Raw genomic sequence first — 17,356 nt, forward strand, 5'->3', positions numbered from 1 at the left:
TTAATGAAAATAGGCATTAGTCAATATGGGTTTATTAAAGGGAAATTATGTTTGGTTCATTTAAAGCATGCAAGATTGTAAACGGGGCACTTGACAATGTGGACACTGAGAAGCTGTTTTCCTCAGGAAGAGTAAACTGGAAACAAGGGTGGCAACCTCATGACAAAGAATAGACTGAGACGAGGACATTTGTGAAATAACTCCACAGGGGCCAGTATCTATCACCAAGTCAGTCTTTATTTACACACGACAGTCCTTGACTTACGTGCTGTCACATTTACAGACAGCTACCACAGTGTCAGCATCTCTGATACTCCCCTTTTAATATGTCAGCCAGAGCTCCCTGATTGGACCAGATTAACAGGCCCAATCAGGGAACTCATACTCTATTAGGTCCCTCGGGCTGAGCTTGTCAGTCTGATTACAATTTGTTCAATCAAAAAGATGTGAAACTTTGGAACATTGTACATCAGAGAAGGAAAAACTATTGGGTCTAAGTCATGGAGGAAATTGTTACTGGACATTGATGTCTTGGAAATGGTAACTCACATGAGGGATCTTACTTAACAGAAACAATGTTAATAAGACTATGAGACTGCAAACGGTGCCACATTTGTGAGCTATCTTTGTTGTTTCAGCTGTTTATATGTGAACTGCAATATTTCGTGTTGAAATATCAACTGTTTGTTAATGCATGCTTGATGTTGTGTGGAATTTAGCTTGGTCTCTTACAGATTTCTTTGTTGATGTTTGATCCCTTTCTTTTCATGCTATTGGTCTTTAACAAGATTCGAACAAAGAGTATATAGATGGTTTTCAGGTAGCATTATTGCAAGAGAATAGTGAATGAGCAGGGGGTCAGCACAGGGTCAATCTAAGGAAAGACTACGGCTGAACCTTACATGTTTTTGATTAAGTTTCCATTTCATAGGGTTGTTTTTAAGGGTGTTTTACTCCAGTGACACCAGTGAGATCCCTAACTGCATGTTAACAAACTCAAATTGTCCATAGATTTCATAGAATCTCTACAGTGTGGAAACAGGGCCTTTGGCCTAACAAGTCCACACCAACCTTCATATCCATCCGACCCAGACCCATCCCCCTATAACCCACCTAATCTGCACATCCCTCAACACTATGGGCAATTTAGCATATCCTAGCCACCAAGCCTACACATCTTTGGACTGTGGGAGGAAACCCACACAGATACAGGGAGAATGTGCAAACTCCACACAGACAGTTGCCGAGGGTGGAGTCGAACCCAGGCCCCTGGTGTTGTGAGGCTGTAGTGCTGACCAGTGAGCCATTGTGCTACCTATTCCTGGGGGATTAGTGAGTCTTTATGAGTGGAACTTAGTAATGGTGTGATGTTTCCCTAAACAAGAATGCAACTCCCCCTCCTTTCTTGCTTACCTTGTATCCTTTTTATAGCAGCTGTGCCCTGCAACATTGTGCCATTAGTCCTGTCCATTGCTCAGCCATCTTTCCCTGTCCCATGTTCCCATCCATGCCCTCACTTCATCTGCCTTACCTGTCAGGTCTCTTGCATTGAAATAAATGCAGTTTAATTCATCGGCCTTCCCTTGTTTCCTGATGTGCTCTTGCCTGCTTTGTCTCTTTAACTTGATCTCTAACCTCTGTATTAGCCTCAATCTTCTCTTTGAAAAACATTTAAATTTAAACTGGTTTAAAATCTCACTCATATTACAAAGACATGACAACTCTTAATACATACAAAATACATACAGGACTAAACCACAGAGGTTAACATTTAGTTCCGGGAGAAATTCACATTCAAACCCAATAAAGATTTACTACATCAATAAAATACAAACAACAAGCTTCTCACTTTCTTACAAGATTATTATTATTTTTCCTTTTACACAACTAAGCTGGTTACCTTACCTCGCATTCCCTTTGGTTAATCCCTGCCCACCTGATTCTAACCCCATTTTACACATGTCATTCTCAGAACAAATTGCCACTGTTGGAATATTTCAAAATTGAGCAATATCCCTGGTGCCAAGGTTTCCATAAATGTCAACGCAGTCTCAGTAGTCTGGAGGTGTGAATAATAATGTAGGTAGAAAGTCAACAATATTCTCCACTTCACCAGTATTAAATGCCAACATCTTTTCTGCAACACCTCACACTCACCATATATCTGCTACTGTACCCTATTCCTACCAGGTGTCTATAGAGTTTGCCTTGAATATTGGTGCGCAGTATCAAGCAGGGATGTCTTTGGAGCAAGTGGCAAACTGAAAATGCCAGATTCCCATTCTGACTTCCATGTTGAGAATTCTCAGCATCTACATTGTTTGGCACATTTGATAAGATAGGGAATTGCAGCTTACCAACATCTTCTCAAGGATAACTGAGAATGGGCAATAAATAATGTCCCAGCTGTGATGCCCACATACAATGAATGAAAAAAGATGCAACAAATTGCTCATCCTCAGCAAACTTCTCATGCAATTCTGGCATGAATCTCACCAAGGCTCAAGTTGCTCATGCTCCTCCCCCCACCCACCCCAATAAGATTCTATCTGTGTTTCTGATTTGACACTCCTTTCACTCAGCTTTAACTATTGGTAAGTATAAGGAAAATCAGACAGATATAGCCTGCAAGGTTCCAAACTCTAATGCAAAATTGTGATGCCCATTTCCTAATATGTACTTGTACAAGACGAAAGTCCATGCTGAAATCGTGGATTCACAAAACCAGTCTTTTAGTCTAGTGTACAAAGGGTGTTATAGGCCGTATGTGCAGCAAGTAATATATTGAGTAATTTGGGTGCAGAAAAGGATTTTACCAGCTCTGCCTTAAATGTGCAAGGCTTTCATTTGAAGCCTATGAAACCTAATATCTTGCGGAGGTGACAACAGACATCAGTAACCTTACAAATTACATCACAGCAAATGTCAGAGGAACTTGGTAAAGGCCACTTAAAATTGCAACAGGGATGCATTTATTTTGGAGCCATTTTATTTTGAGGAGGGTCAATTTATGTGTAAAACTAAAGAGGTCTCAGGGTCAGGCAAGGCTTGAAGATTTCATTTAATTTCACAAAAAATACTTTTGATTTTGGAATAGATATGTGAGGTTATAGAACCTTTAGCAAATTGACCTATCAACTGAAGCCATCAGTCACATAAATCATACTTTTATTGATCAGATTTACTTAGCTCTTCCTTATATTGCTTCAGTAACTGATACCATTACTCAAAAGGATCTGCATCTGTTTAAAATGATAATATCTTTGCAAATCTTTAATTTTTTAGGTCAAATTATCCTCATATTTTGACTGCATTCATAAATCATAAAATTTTGCATAAATACATTATTTTAAGGATTAGAATGCTGAAATAAAACAGCTAGTGTTCCTTCCTTGTGCTCTTGTGTTAAATACAAAGTTAACTACATTTTAGAAAACATAAACCCTTTAAATGTTTATTTACCAAGTTCCCTGTGGTAAGTATAAATACTGTGTCAAGGAGGTTTCTATTGAGTTGGTTTGCTGCTGCCAACTCCTTTAATGTTCCAAAACTCCGATCCACATAATAATGCAGCAATGTCCAATGCTTCATAAACTCTTATCTTTGTGTTCACGGACACTGTTAGATTCCCAAATCTTACACAAACTTCCAAAAACAGTAAAAATAAGCTCAAGAGATAACCAAGTATGGAGCTGGATGAACACAGCAGGCCAAGCAGCAGCTGCAGGTTCTGAAATAAATAGGGAGAGAGGTGGAGGTGGATCGAAGATGGATAGAGGAGAAGATACATGGAGAGGAGACAGACAAGTTAAAGGGGCAGGGATGGAGCCTGTAGAGGTGAGTGTAGGTGGGGAGGTAGGGAGGCGATAGGTCAATCTGGGAAGGACGGACAGGTCAAGGGGGCGGGATGAGGTTAGTAGGGAGGAAATAGAGGTGCGGCTTGAGGTGGGAGGAGGGGATAGGTGAGAGGAAGAACAGGTTAGGGAGGCGGGGATGAGCTGGGCTGGTTATGGGATGCAGTGAGGGGAGGGGAGATTTTGAAGTTGGTGAAATCCACATTGATACCATTGGGCTGCAGGGTTCCCAAACGGAATATGAGGTGCTGTTCCTGAAACCTTCGGGTGGCATCGTTGTGGCACTGCAGGAGGCTCAGAATGGACATGTCGTCGAAAGAATGCGAGGGGGAGCTGAAATGGTTCGCGACTGGGAGGTGTAGTTGTTTAGTGCAAATTGCGCGTAGGTGTTCTGCAAAGCAGTCCCCAAGCCTCCGCTTGGTTTCCCCAACGTAGAGGAAGCCACAACGGGTACAGCGGATGCAGTATACCACATTGGCAGATGTGCAGGTGAACATCTGCTTGATGTGGAAAGTCTTCTTGGGGTCTGGGATGGGGGTGAGGGAGGAGGTGTGGGGGCAAATGTAGCATTTCCTGCGGTTGCAGGGGAAGGTGCCGGGTGTGGTGTGGTTGGAGGGCAGTGTGGAGCGAACAAGGGAGTCACAGAGAGAGTGGTCTCTCCGGAAGCAGACAAGGGTAGGGATGGAAAAATGTCTTGAGTGGTGGGTTTGGATTGCAGATGGCGGAAGTGTCGGAGAATGATGCGTTGTATCCAGAGGTTGGTGGGGTGGTATGTGAGGACTAGGGGGATTCTCTTTTGGTGGTTATTGCGGGGACAGGATGTGAGGGATAAGTTGCGTGAAATGCGGGAGACATGGTCGAGGCCATTCTCGATACTGCGGGGCGGGGGGGGAAGTTGCGGTCCTTGAAGAACGATGCCACTACGATGTCACCCGAAGGTTGCAGGCTCCTGCAGTGCCACAATGATGCCACTCGAAGGTTGCAAGAACGGCAACTCATATTCTGCTTGGGAACCCTGCAGCCCAATGGTATCAATGTGGGCTTCACAAGCTTCAAAATCTCCCCTGCCCCCACTGCATCCCAAAACCAGCCCAGCTCGTTCCCGCCTCCCTAACCTGTTCTTCCGCTCACCTATTCCCTCCTCCCACCTCAAGCCACACCTCCATTTCCTAGCTACTAATCTCATCCCGCCTCCTTGACCTGTCCGTCCTTCCCAGACTGACCTATCCCTTCCCTACCTCCCCACCTATACTCACCTCTACAGGCTCCATCCCCGCCCCTTTAACTTGTCTGTCTCCTCTCTACCTATCTTCTCCTCTATCCATCTTCAATCCACCTCCCCCTCTCTCCCTATTTATTTCAGAACCCTCTCCCCATCCCCTTTTTCTAATGAAGGGTCTAGGCCCGAAACATCAGCTTTTGTGCTCCTGAGATGCTGCTTGGCCTGCTGTGTTCACCAGCTTCACACTTTGTTATCTCAGATTCTGCAGCATCTGCAGTTCCCATTATCTCTCTCAAAAACAAGCTCAATCCTTTTTTTCATTTATTTTCTTCAATATCTAATGGCTTTGCATCTGATTGGCAACTAATAGTAATGGACAATGAAACTGTGTGATAGTAGAATATTAATTAACATTTCACCTCAACCTTGCAAGATACTTTTAGATATTTTAAGATATAGTTTCAATGACTTGAACAACTTTCAAGTTGATCCATTTCTTGGAACATACCACCGCAAAATACATTCCCAGGCAAAGCTTAATAAATATTTCTACAACTTTGTGATGCAATAGAAATACTAAATCTTAGCCTCCATTTGACTAAGATGTGACTTGATTTTTGCATCTTAGTGTTGACTAACACTGAGACTATTTGTAGTATCATATACAATTAACTAAGATGATGCCATCAGTTATGATTTTGCATACCAGATCCTATTATGAGTTCCTGATAGGCATGGCTAGTTGTCAGATATGTGGTTTCACAAAACTGCCCCTGTACAGTGAAAAGCTGGCCTCCAGCAATGATTACGGAGAGATCTTGTTAGTGCCCGTTAATCTAATTCTAAACAGCAGTATCCTTTAAAGCTGATACAGGCATCATGCGCACTGAAAATTGTAATGGTTGTGGTTTGCACTTGAGCGCTGATTTGGTCTTTGTGTGGTGCATACCCTGGCAAGGGCTCAATAAAGATCAGCACCATCTAAAGTTAACTTATAACACTTAATACTGGTCTATACCATCTGAAGGCAAACTGTGCTATGGTTGCAGCAGGGGTTGAAACAGGTGAAGGAAAAATGGGAAACCAGTAAGAGCCTGCGACAATAACAGGCCAAAGTGTGTGCCCACAGTTCTCATATGCCGTTCTCATACCCTTCTTGCAGAACGTGCATTGGAGGAGAGAGGTTCTGTTCTCTCAGAGGGCCAGTAGGCCCTACAGGCAGATATTGAGTCGGCACTGGGTAGCCATTGCATACAATGCAGACAGCCCAGTCCTAAAGATTTGGATGCAGTGCTGGAAAAAGGTTAATGATTTCATAAGAACAGTTAAGGTCACTGAATGCATCTTTGTATGTCTTATCCTAACAACTGCACTATTAGCCACTTACTGATGAATTCACTGTACCTTTTTACTCATCTACCAAAAATCAGTCAGTGACAAATTATGCCTCAAATTAATTTCCTCACCTCATCCTCATGTATTTACTATGTCTACAAGTCACACACGCATCTCACAATTTGGATATACTGCCAGTTATTTCACTGGCATAGCCACATTAGCCAACTAGATGGTACCATATTCAATGGTATTTTTTGTCTCTTTTCTAGGTATTAATAGGTAAATGATGAGTTACCTGGCAGCATTGGCTGCAGACAAGAGGCAGAAAATCACATGCGTGACAGCTTTTCAAAGATAAAATTTGATAGAAATTCTGCTGTCAAGAACTTCAATAGACCATTGTATGGGTGTTAATTTATATGCGTACATAGTCCTTGGTGCATTGACACATTTGATACCATAAGCATACCATCATTGTATGGCTCCACCATCACACATGGTTCCATTAAAGTTGGTGTGGAACCAACGAACAGAGGGGATTTGGGTTTTTACTCACGGGAATTGGATTCCTCACTGAATGCCTGGTGGCTAATGTTATGACCACAATATGGACAAGTTATGGAGCTTTCAACTGTATCTTGGGACACCAATTCTTTGAACTGTTGAAGGACTCTTTCTTTTTCATTGAGGTAGCAGAGCTGTTGTTTCAGCACCCTAGTTGTTTGCTTGATAATATTTACACGAACAACTTAACTCACCATATATGCATGTTGATCACATGATATTAGGTTGTGGAGGTGTGTCATTAAGTATATTCAGAGGGGATAACTCCTGTCACCGAGCAGCTACCTTCTGGTGTGACACAAGATGATCACTTCTGCTACCTTGACAGCAGGTATTCACCATCACAGTGTACTGAGCATGGTCAGCACTCTCAATGAATGATGACATCTGTGGTTGCAGGGAATATCTCACCATTGTGAAAGCCACATGTTTAGAGTCAGTGGCCCAGTACATCATGTAGTGCCCCATCCTGGCAAAAAAAATGTGTGTTCCACTTCTTTGGAGAGAATATTGCAAGCTTACCTCTCTGATGCAGCATGGAGAGGGAACTGGGAAATGCTAGATATTGTCTCCTTTATCGGTCTGGAAAGATACGGCAGTGAAGAAATTGAGAGCCATAGTGACTGTTTGTATGATCAGCAATGTGTTTGGAGACAGAAAGTTTAGCTCCAAGAGACGACAGAATGTTGTGCATACCTTCTGGTTGAATCACAGACACTGAACAAACTTCAGTTCCAGGCTTAGGTAAAGTTATGAGAGGCACTTCTTGAAAAATTCAAGTAACAATGAATCTTGCTCAGAACTCTTCTCCCTTCTCCCTCCTTTTGCAAACAGGTTGTCTTCTTTCCTGCCTCTGCATTATCTTCTTTTCATGCTGTAACCCAAGCAGAAGAGCCTCTATTAATGGTGCCATGCTGGAAATCATTTCAGTCATGAGCAATGTCTTCCCAAAAGTAGAAAACAGTTAAACTTGCGAAGGACACACACTAGTCCAACCTACCTTGTTTAGTTCAAAATGGAGCTCCAGTATGCCTAATGCATTCATTTCCAAATTTTCCTGTTCTTTACATATTTTTTACCTCTGGGTTCCCCATATGTTTCCCTTTAGACTACCAACAGTACGCAATTCCTCCAAACATCCATCACTTCCAGAAACTCAAACAGAACCATTAGACAATCAGCAGCTAGTCAGCAGTTCTTGATGATCACTTCACTCAGCATTGGGGTGACTTACTCCTGTTATTGAATACATGTTCAGCTGTGTATATTTAAGAGATGCTACTAACTGAAGTTGTGAAGTGCAAAATGGTAGATCTGGGGTCAAATCAGCACTAAACACTGACTGACATCACATTATGTTTATTCTGCACACTTCCAGTGTGTGGACCCCACATCCATGCTGTTGGTGTTAGGGAGCTTAATCTTGCAGCCACTAAATATCAGGTACTTTCATCAACCTTTCAGACATATAAAAATTCCATGGGTATGATGAAGTATTTCAGTTATCTTTGCCATATAAGTATTTATGACATTGGCACATGAACTAATTTTTTAAGCAAGGAAACCTAAAAGTTGATACCCAGGAATTACACTGGTAATATTACTGTTATGTTATCTTGTTAACCTTTGTTCAAACATCACCAGTCACTAACAAATTAATAAACCACCAGAATACAGTATGTGTTCTGCTTTGGTTTTTGACAGCTGTGTCTGTGCACCCTAGGAGGCAATAGCCTGATCAGCAGCTGGCAATCTATACAAGACTTTTGCAATCAGCATTTGCTGTGTTTGTTATCATGAGTGATGCATAAATACATTTTATTTAATTTCCTGGTAAAGAGGGCCATCCCTGGGAATATCAGTGCCAAGCTTTACTGATTGAAATTAAAACCTATAATCTTGCCTAATCCCTGTGTTGCATCCTTAAAGCAGATACCCTCTATCAAAGGCAGCTTTCAATTTTATCTGCTGATGCTGATAAATTTCACTTTAAGCACTGGTGGAATGAGTTGGCATTTCAGCTGTAAGCTCTCTAGAGAAAATACATGTACTGGATATATATTTTTTAAAAATTGGCAGCTTCAGCATCACATTCCCTCATAGATTACAAAATAAATGGCTCTACGGCTCTCAAGGCTGAAATAAAATCATCCATCTCTGAAGCAATGACTAGCTTCATACTGCAGTATCTCACTAAGGAACCCAAACCTTTAATGATCATTTTCAAACTCAAACCGTCTTTGCTGAAGAGTTCAGAATGTTGTGAATCTCCCCTAACATCTCTGAAATGTGGATATATTCATGAAAGTGCATTGTTATTTAATCAGTTTGTGCCAAATTCAGCTTGGGCTCTCTGAGATCATGTTTACAGAGGGATAATCTGGCCCATCTGTCAAAGACCTTAATCGAGACAGGAAAAACACTATTTTGACTCAACATCTGGCAGCACACAAACATGAAGGAGGATACTAATAAATTCCTTGGGGTAGGCTGTTTAAAATACATTTGTTCTAATAGTATCTTCAGCAGGCCACAAATTTTAACATATCTTTGAAATAGTATGTGGCACAGGTTTAAATAAGATCATGTGCAGAGCTTAAGGGAAGAGAACTGTAACAAAGACTAATGTTCAGTTAGGAAATCATTCTCTCTTCTGTTCCTAAGTAAAGCTACTGAGGCAGCATTATATCATTAGCTAGAAGTGCATTGAGGCTTTACAGATAGTCAACATTGTTGAAATATTCCTTTCTAATGCAGCTGGAGTCAGTTCCAATAGCTTATACATTTTTCAAAAGCTATTTTTAATGATAATCCAAAACTGAAGATAACATGAAATATTTCTTGCAATTTTTCTGAGGAATGTATACTTCTGAAATGTTCATTTTGATAAATGATTATTTTTGTAGATTTGGACTACTGCTTGTCAGCTTTGTCAGTAACTGATGTAGCAGCTCAAAAAGAAAATGATGCTTCTCAATTGAGTATGAGTTGGACCGTCAATGGCTGATCATGAAGAATAGTTGTAAATATAGACGTGGTAAATTGCAAGCTTTCTCAAAACACTTCTGTATTAAGTCAAAATATTTCACGATCGAAAATTAACATTTGATCAATAAAATCCATGCCAGTAATTTCAATTATTCTATTATTCTGATCCAATTCCTTTGTTTCGTTTGTAGGGAAGATAATTCTTTTTCAGCTAACCGTCCAGTTCCTTTTTAAAAGCATGCATATACAACGTTGCTGGAAAAGCTCAGCTGGTCTGGCAGCATCTGTGATGGAAAGAAACGGTTAGTGTTTTGGGTCCGGGCTCTGAGGAAGGGACACCGGACTCAAAACGGAATCTCTGTTTTTCCCTTCACAGATGCTGCCAGACCTGCTGAGCTTTTCCAGCAACTTTGTTTTTGTTCCCGATTCACAGCATCTGCAATTCTTTCGCTTTTTAAAAGTATGCATGTTGTGCTTGCTGACCTTTCTTCAACATGCTGAATCTTTTCACAATAAATTTATTGGTACTCAAGAACTACTGTTCATGTACCACATTATACATATAATATCTAAAATAGGTAAGAAACATGTCAAAAAATATATATTTCAGGAGAAGTAGCAAACAACTAATAGTAGAGACATTTATCTGTAACACTTATTTTAAATATATTACTTGATAAAATAAATATTCACCATTATATTACATTATTTTTCGAAACAAAAGAATTTTGTTTGCCTATAAATATTCCTAAAGCACTATCCCACCATGAACTTTGTCTACCTGTGCCAGAGCTATGTGCTTATGGTGGGCTGGGTCAAATACGCATGGAAATGCTTGAACCAATGATATTTTAGATAGCCCAGCAGCATTTTAACTTTTTGATTTTAGTTTCTCATACTTGTCCAAACCCAAACATTGGAATCATAGCGAGAGCCATGGAGTGGTTCAGTGAGGCCAAGGCAAGTATTTTAAAGAAATACTTATCTACAAAATGTTTCTCAGCCAAGAAACAGGAGCCCACCTCCTCCAAGCCCCGTAAGTAGTTCTCAGGCTGATTTTGCCTGTCCCTCACAGAACCAGCTCTCAAAGCCCAAAGTCATATTTAGTTTGCAACTGTCTGTGTGGGTCCATTTGATTCACAACCTAGCCTGCCTTCACCCTCTCTTTCATACAGATTCTCATATAAGTGATGTTAGATTTATAAGTTTTGGTCGCATGACCAATAAGGGTCACTGGCAAAGTATCACCTTGACTTTTTTGGAACCTATTGACCAGAAGGTTAAATGGAGAAAATTATATTTCGTGTCACCTAACATCAGGGATTGATTTTTGGAGTACAGATTCCAAATGATATATTGATATATCCTCAGTTGCTCAATAATTGCTCAGCAGTGGTTACTTTCCAGAGATGAGATGCTTCCTTTCTGGAGCAGGGGGCATCAGATGATGCTTGGCTTAATGATTGCTCAGTCAGGGCTGGAGGATTATTAAGGAGTTAGCTATATCATCATTGATCATATGAAGATTGATGGTATGGTCATCAGCATTTTGTTGAATCAGGAATATTGGGTAGAAATATACCTGCCTATAGTCAACCTGAGGGAACCACACAATATGAACGGAAAGAACTGCCGATACTGTAAATCTGAGGAAGGGTCACCGGATCCAAAACTGTCTTCTTCCTTCACAGATGCTGTCAGACCTGCTGAGCTTTTCCAGCAACTTTGTTTTTGCACCCCGTATGAACCACGGAATAGTATATTTACAAAGACAGCAAATGTTTCACCTGTTGGTACAGAAATATTTGAGTTCTGGCATGTAGACCAGAATCTAAAGTATAAATCAGATGCACAAGTGTCACCTACAGTTCCCATTAACAACTATTTACCCGCCTAGTCAGATCATTATTAACTCCTTTGTCTATCCAACTGCTCTTCTCTCTCTTCGGGCTCTGTCCTATAATTTACTCTCTACCCCATCCCCCTCCCTATTTTCTGCATAAAAACCAACATTTTCCCAGTTACCATCAGTTCTGAGGAAGAGTCACCAGACCTGTAAAGTTAATTCTGATTTTTTTCTTCACAGATGCTGCCAGACCTGCTGAGCCTTTCCAGCAACTTCTGTTCTTGTTGCACAAGTGCTATATGAGTTTCAACATATACTTCCAAGTAAAAGACAAAGGAACTGCAGATGTTGTAAATCAGGAACAAAAACAAAGTTGTTGGAAAAGTTCAGCAGGTCTGGCAGCATCTGTGAAGGAAAAACGGAATTAACATTTCGGATCCTTCCTCAGAGCTGTTGCAAAAGTTTAAGTGTCTGTGCAGTTGATCATGAGCAGAAGATGTTGCTGGATTACAGAGCATTGCATGTATGCATTGTCAAAAGTCTAGAAGTTAAGTTCTGTTTTCCTACAGAGGTAAAGCCTCTCACTGGTCTCTGGCTGGAATCAGTCTGGCCTAAGTGCCATCGCGTGCTCTCTGCTTGCTCATTCAGAAGCCTCCAGAGATCTTTTCTAGCACCACTGCTGAAAATGAACTTCTCTTTTGCCTCCTCTCATACACAAAATCTGTTTAAGCCATTGGAAGCACCTGCCAGCTGCGGTGCATCTATAGGAAACACTGTCAGAAGGTATGTTAAAGTGAATATGCTTCTCCAGATCTACTTGCTGTCACCCTGTCTTCCCTACTTTTGTCGGATTTCCACCTCCTTTTAAGGTAAATGAGTATTTAAAGCAGTTGATGCCAAACTGTGATTGCGCATCTTAAGGTATATAAGCCTGGTGCTGGCAATTTCCCACTGACTACAACATTATATGTAGTCGTGGGGCTGTTTCTGATGAGGATGGCCAAAGCATAACACTTCTAGAAACCTGGACTAGATGAATGGTCAGGTGGAGCTTGATTGCTTCCACATATCACATGGCAATGTTTTCCCAACTGGATAACTAACTGAGGGTTAAGTTCTCATTTAAAGGGACCATGGTATGTTAATGAGGTTTATAAGAAGAGTGGAATAGATTTATTTGCCTGAATACAGAGTAGGTATTTTGGGACGTGCAAGGCAGTTTCTCTGGTCAATGGTGAGACGTATAAAATACTGAAATATGATTCAGCAATTCTAACCATGTTTTATATTCTGTGTTAGAAGTTTTGTATGTCCTACATACGTTCTGCAAATGTACAAACCCTTCTGTTTGTACCTGATTACAGAAAAAATTATCCAGCTATTAACATATTTAATACTTCCAACTTTACATTGATATCTCGCTTCTTTGGCTTTATTATACTTTGTGTTTCACCATATGTCAATTCCTTAAGAAATGCATCTGTACCCCGTTTGAATGGATGTATGTGGGCTGTCGCGACCAGGAACTAGGCTGTGTCAGAGACAGTGAGTGGTCATCAGTTTTGCCAGTGACTGAAAGAACTATGGTAGAGGGCAGCAGAGTGTTGACACTGATTGGCTGACGTGGGGAAGATTTGCATCAGTGGAGTCACTGCTTGCAGAAGGTGGACTTCATCAAGACACCCTCTGTATTCAATCGAAGGTGAGGACCCAGAAGACGGCAGCAGAGTAGTGATGCTGATAGCACACAATGTGGAGCTGGAGGAATACAGCAGGCCAGGCATCATCAGAAGAGCAAGAAAGCTGACGTTTTAGGTCAGGACTCTTCTTCAGAAATTGGGTGGGTAGGGAGCTCAGAAATAACTAGACAGAGGAGAGGAGGGGTCGGGCTGGGGAAGATAGCTGGGATGGTGATAGTAGGTGAGTGCATGCAGGCAGTGGTGGATTGGTCAGTTAGGTTGGAGGAGTGGATAGGTCGGAGAGAAGTTGGACAGGTTGTGTCAGGTCAAGGAGGCAGGGATGAGAGGGAGAGTTGGTCATGGGATGAGGCTAGGTGTGGCGAGATTTTGAAACTGGTAAAGTCCACATTTAGGGCATCGGACTGTAGGCTCCCGAAGCAGAATATGACGTGCTGCTCCTCCAGTTTCTAGGTGGGGTCATTGTGACATTGAAGGAGGCCCAGGATGGACGTGTCACCCAGGGAGTGGGAGGGGGAGTTGAAATGTTTCGCAACCAGAAGGTGTTGCTGTTTCTCACAAACAGAGCGCAGGTGCTCTACAAAGCGATCTCTGAGCGTCCGCTTGATCTCACTGATGTAGAGGAGGCCATGTCAGGAGCAGCGGATGCAATAGACCACTTTGATGGATATGCAGGTGAAACTCTGTTAGGTTTGTTTGGTGCCTTGAATGGAATTGAGGGTGAGATGCAGGTGTAGCACTTACTGTGGTTGCAGGGAAAGGTGCTGGGGGTAGTGGAGAGTGTGGAGCGTATGAGGGAGTTGCAGAGAGAGTGGTCCCTATGAAAGGCAGATAGGGGTGGGGAGGAAAATATATATTTGGTTGTGGGGTTGGATTGTAGTTGGCGGAAGTGGCAGAGAATGAAATGTTGGATGCGGAGGTTAAGGGAGTGCTATGTGGAGTCAAGGGGGATTCTGTCTTCGTTTTTGTTGTGGGGAGGAAATATGAGGTCAGAGGTATGGGAAACGCAAGAGATGCGGTTAGAGCATTTTCAACCACCAAAGGATGGCATGTTGCAGTTCTTGAAATAGGAGGACATCTAGGATGTTTGGGAGTGGAATGCCCAATCTTTGGAGCAGACATAGCAGAGACACTGGGAGTAGGGGATCGCATTCTTGCAAGAAGATGGGTGAGAGGACGTGTAGTCTAGGTAGCTGTGTGAGTTGACAGGCTTGAAACAGATATTGGTTTCAAGGTGGTCACCAGAGGTGGAGACAGAGAGGTCCAGCAAGGAGATGAAGGCATCAGAGACGGTCCAGGTGAACTTGAGGTTGGGGTGAAAGATGTTAGTAGAGTTGATGAACTGTCCAAATTCCTTGTGGGAGCATAAAGCAGTGCCAATATAGTCATCAATTTAGTGGAGGAAGAGGTGGGGGATAGTGCCAATGCAGCAGTTGAAGAGGGACTGTAAAAGTAACAGGGTTGTTGTTGTGGGTGATTTTAACTTCTCATATTTTAACTTCTCACTTACTTAGTGCTTGGGGTGCAGTTGGAGCACAGTTTGTAAGGAGCATCCAGGAGTGCTTCTTGGAATAGTATGCAGATAGTCCAAACAGGAAAGGTGCTGTACTGGACCTAGTATAGATGAATGAGCCTGGCCAGGTGGTCAATGTCTCAGTAGGGGAGCAGCTCGGAAACAGTGATCACAATTCAGTAAGCTTTAAGGTACTGACAGATTAAAGGTAAGTGTAGTTGTCAGGTGAAGGTATTAAAATGGGGGAAGGCTAATTACAACAATATTGGGCAGGAACTGAAGAATGTAGATTGGAAGCAGATGTTTGAAGGCAAATCAACATCTGGTGTGTGGGAAGCTTTCAAGTGTAAGTTGCTGGGAGCTCAGGAACAGCACGTTCCTGCAAGGATGAAGGATAAATATGGCAAGTTCAGGAAACTTTGGATGACAAACCATACTGTGAACCTAATCAAAAAGGAAAAGGAAATGTTTATCAAGGCTAGGAGGCTGGGTACACGTGAGGGAAGGGTGGAAGACTAAGAAAGGAGAAGGGCTGAGAGGGGTCATGAAAAGTCATTGGCAAACAAGATTAAGGAAAATCCCAAGGATTTTTATACATATAAAGAGCAAAAGAGTAACCAGGGACAGGGTTGGCCCACTCAAGGACAGAGAAGGGAATTTCAGCGTGGAGCGAAAGGAACTGGGCAAGACATTAAATGAGTGCTTTACGTCAATATTCACTGTAGAGAAGTACTTGGTGTATGATGAGTCTGGGGAAGGGTGTGTAGATAGTTTGGGTCATTTTGAGATCAAACGAGAGGAGGTACTGGAGGTCTTGAAATACATTAAGGTAGACAAGTCCCCAGGGCCTGATGGGATATACCCCAGAATACTGAGAGAGGCAAGGGAAGAAATTGCTGGACCATGAGGGACATATTTGTATCCTCACTGGCTACAGGGGAGGTCTCAGAGGAATGGAGAATAGCCATTGTTATTCCTTTGTTTAAGAAGGGTGGCAGGGATAATCCAGCTAATTACTGGCCAGTGAGCCATGTATCAGTGGTAGCGAAAGAATTGGAGAGGATTCTTCGAGACAGGATTTACTCCCATTTGGAAATAAGTAGGCATATAAACAAGAGGAAACATAGTTTTATGAGGGGGAGGCTGTGTCTCAGTAACTTGGTTGAGGGTTTTGAGGAAGTCATGAAGATGATCGATGAGGGTAGGGCAGTGGATGTTGTCTACATGGACTTCAGTAAGGACTTTGACAAGGTCCCTCATGGCAGGCTGATACAGAAGGTAAAGTCGCATGGAGTCAGACGTTAGCTTGCAAGATGAATAAATAAACTGGCTCGGTCACAGAAGACAGAGGGTAGCAGTGGAAGGGTGTATTTCTAAGTGGAGCGCTGTGTCCTAGTGGCGTTCCTCAGGGATCACTGTTTGGATATGTGATATTTGTAATGTATGTATAAATGATTTGGAGGAAAATGTAACTGGTAAGTTGCCAATGACACAAAGGTTGGTGGAATTGCAGATAGCAATGAGGGCCGTCAAAGGATACAGCTGGATACAGATCGGTTGGTGACTTGGGCAGAGAGATGGCAGATGGAGTTTAATCTGGAAAAATGTGAGGTAATGCATTTTGGAAGGTCTAATCCAGATGGAAAATATACAGTAAATGGCAGAACCCTTAAGAGTACTGATAGGCAGAGGGATCTGGGTGTATAGGTACACAGGTCACTGAAAGTGGCAACTTAGGTAGAGAAGGTCACCAACAAGGCATATGGCATGCTTGCCTTCATCAGGCAGGGCAGTGAGTTTAAAAACTGGCGGGTAATGTTGCAGCTTTATAGAACCTGAGTCAGGCCAAATTTGGAATATTGTGTTCAGTTCTGATTGCCACACTAACAGAAGGATGTGGTGGCTTTGGAGAGGGTTCAAAAAAGATTTACCAGGACGTTGCCTGATATGGAGGGCATTAGCTTTGAGAAGAAATTGGAGAAACTTGAGTTGTTGTCACTGCAATGATGGAGGTCGAGGGGTGCCTTGGTAGAGGTCTACAAGATTATGAAGGGCACGGACAGAGTAGACAGTCGGAAGCTTTTTCCCAGGGTGGAAGAGTCCATTATTCAGGGGCCATAGGTTTAAGGTGCAAGGGGCAAGTTTTGAAGGTGATGTTCGAGGCAAGTGTTTTTTAGAGGGTGGTTGATGCCTGGAACTTGCTGCCAGAGGAAGTAGTGAAAACTGATACAATAAGTGACTTTTAACGGGCGGCTTGACAAATACATGAATAGGATAGATAGAGGCATATGGTCCCTGGAAGGGGAGGGGGTATTAGTTGTGAAGAGCAGCATA

General features: G+C 42.2%; 1 protein-coding gene and 1 long non-coding RNA gene across 3 annotated transcripts in view; one reads left to right on the plus strand and one right to left on the minus strand.

Moving 5' to 3' along the window:
• LOC125464190 (thrombospondin type-1 domain-containing protein 7A-like) overlaps positions 1–17,356 on the plus strand; it is a 561,444-nt gene that overhangs the window by 115,588 nt on the left and 428,500 nt on the right. The gene's annotated exons all lie outside the window — the stretch shown is intronic.
• The window catches only part of LOC125464234 (uncharacterized), a 124,052-nt gene that overhangs the window by 54,353 nt on the left and 52,343 nt on the right, over positions 1–17,356 (minus strand). The window contains exon 2 of one of the 2 annotated variants that reach the window (XR_007249990.2): positions 7,675–7,852. This is a non-coding gene — a long non-coding RNA (uncharacterized LOC125464234). Of the gene's footprint in view, positions 1–7,500; positions 7,853–17,356 lie in introns of both variants that reach the window. The other variant, XR_009447254.1, reaches the window with a different exon arrangement.

This window comes from Stegostoma tigrinum, chromosome 2 (assembly GCF_030684315.1).
Source record: "Stegostoma tigrinum isolate sSteTig4 chromosome 2, sSteTig4.hap1, whole genome shotgun sequence".
NCBI lineage: Eukaryota > Metazoa > Chordata > Chondrichthyes > Orectolobiformes > Stegostomatidae > Stegostoma > Stegostoma tigrinum.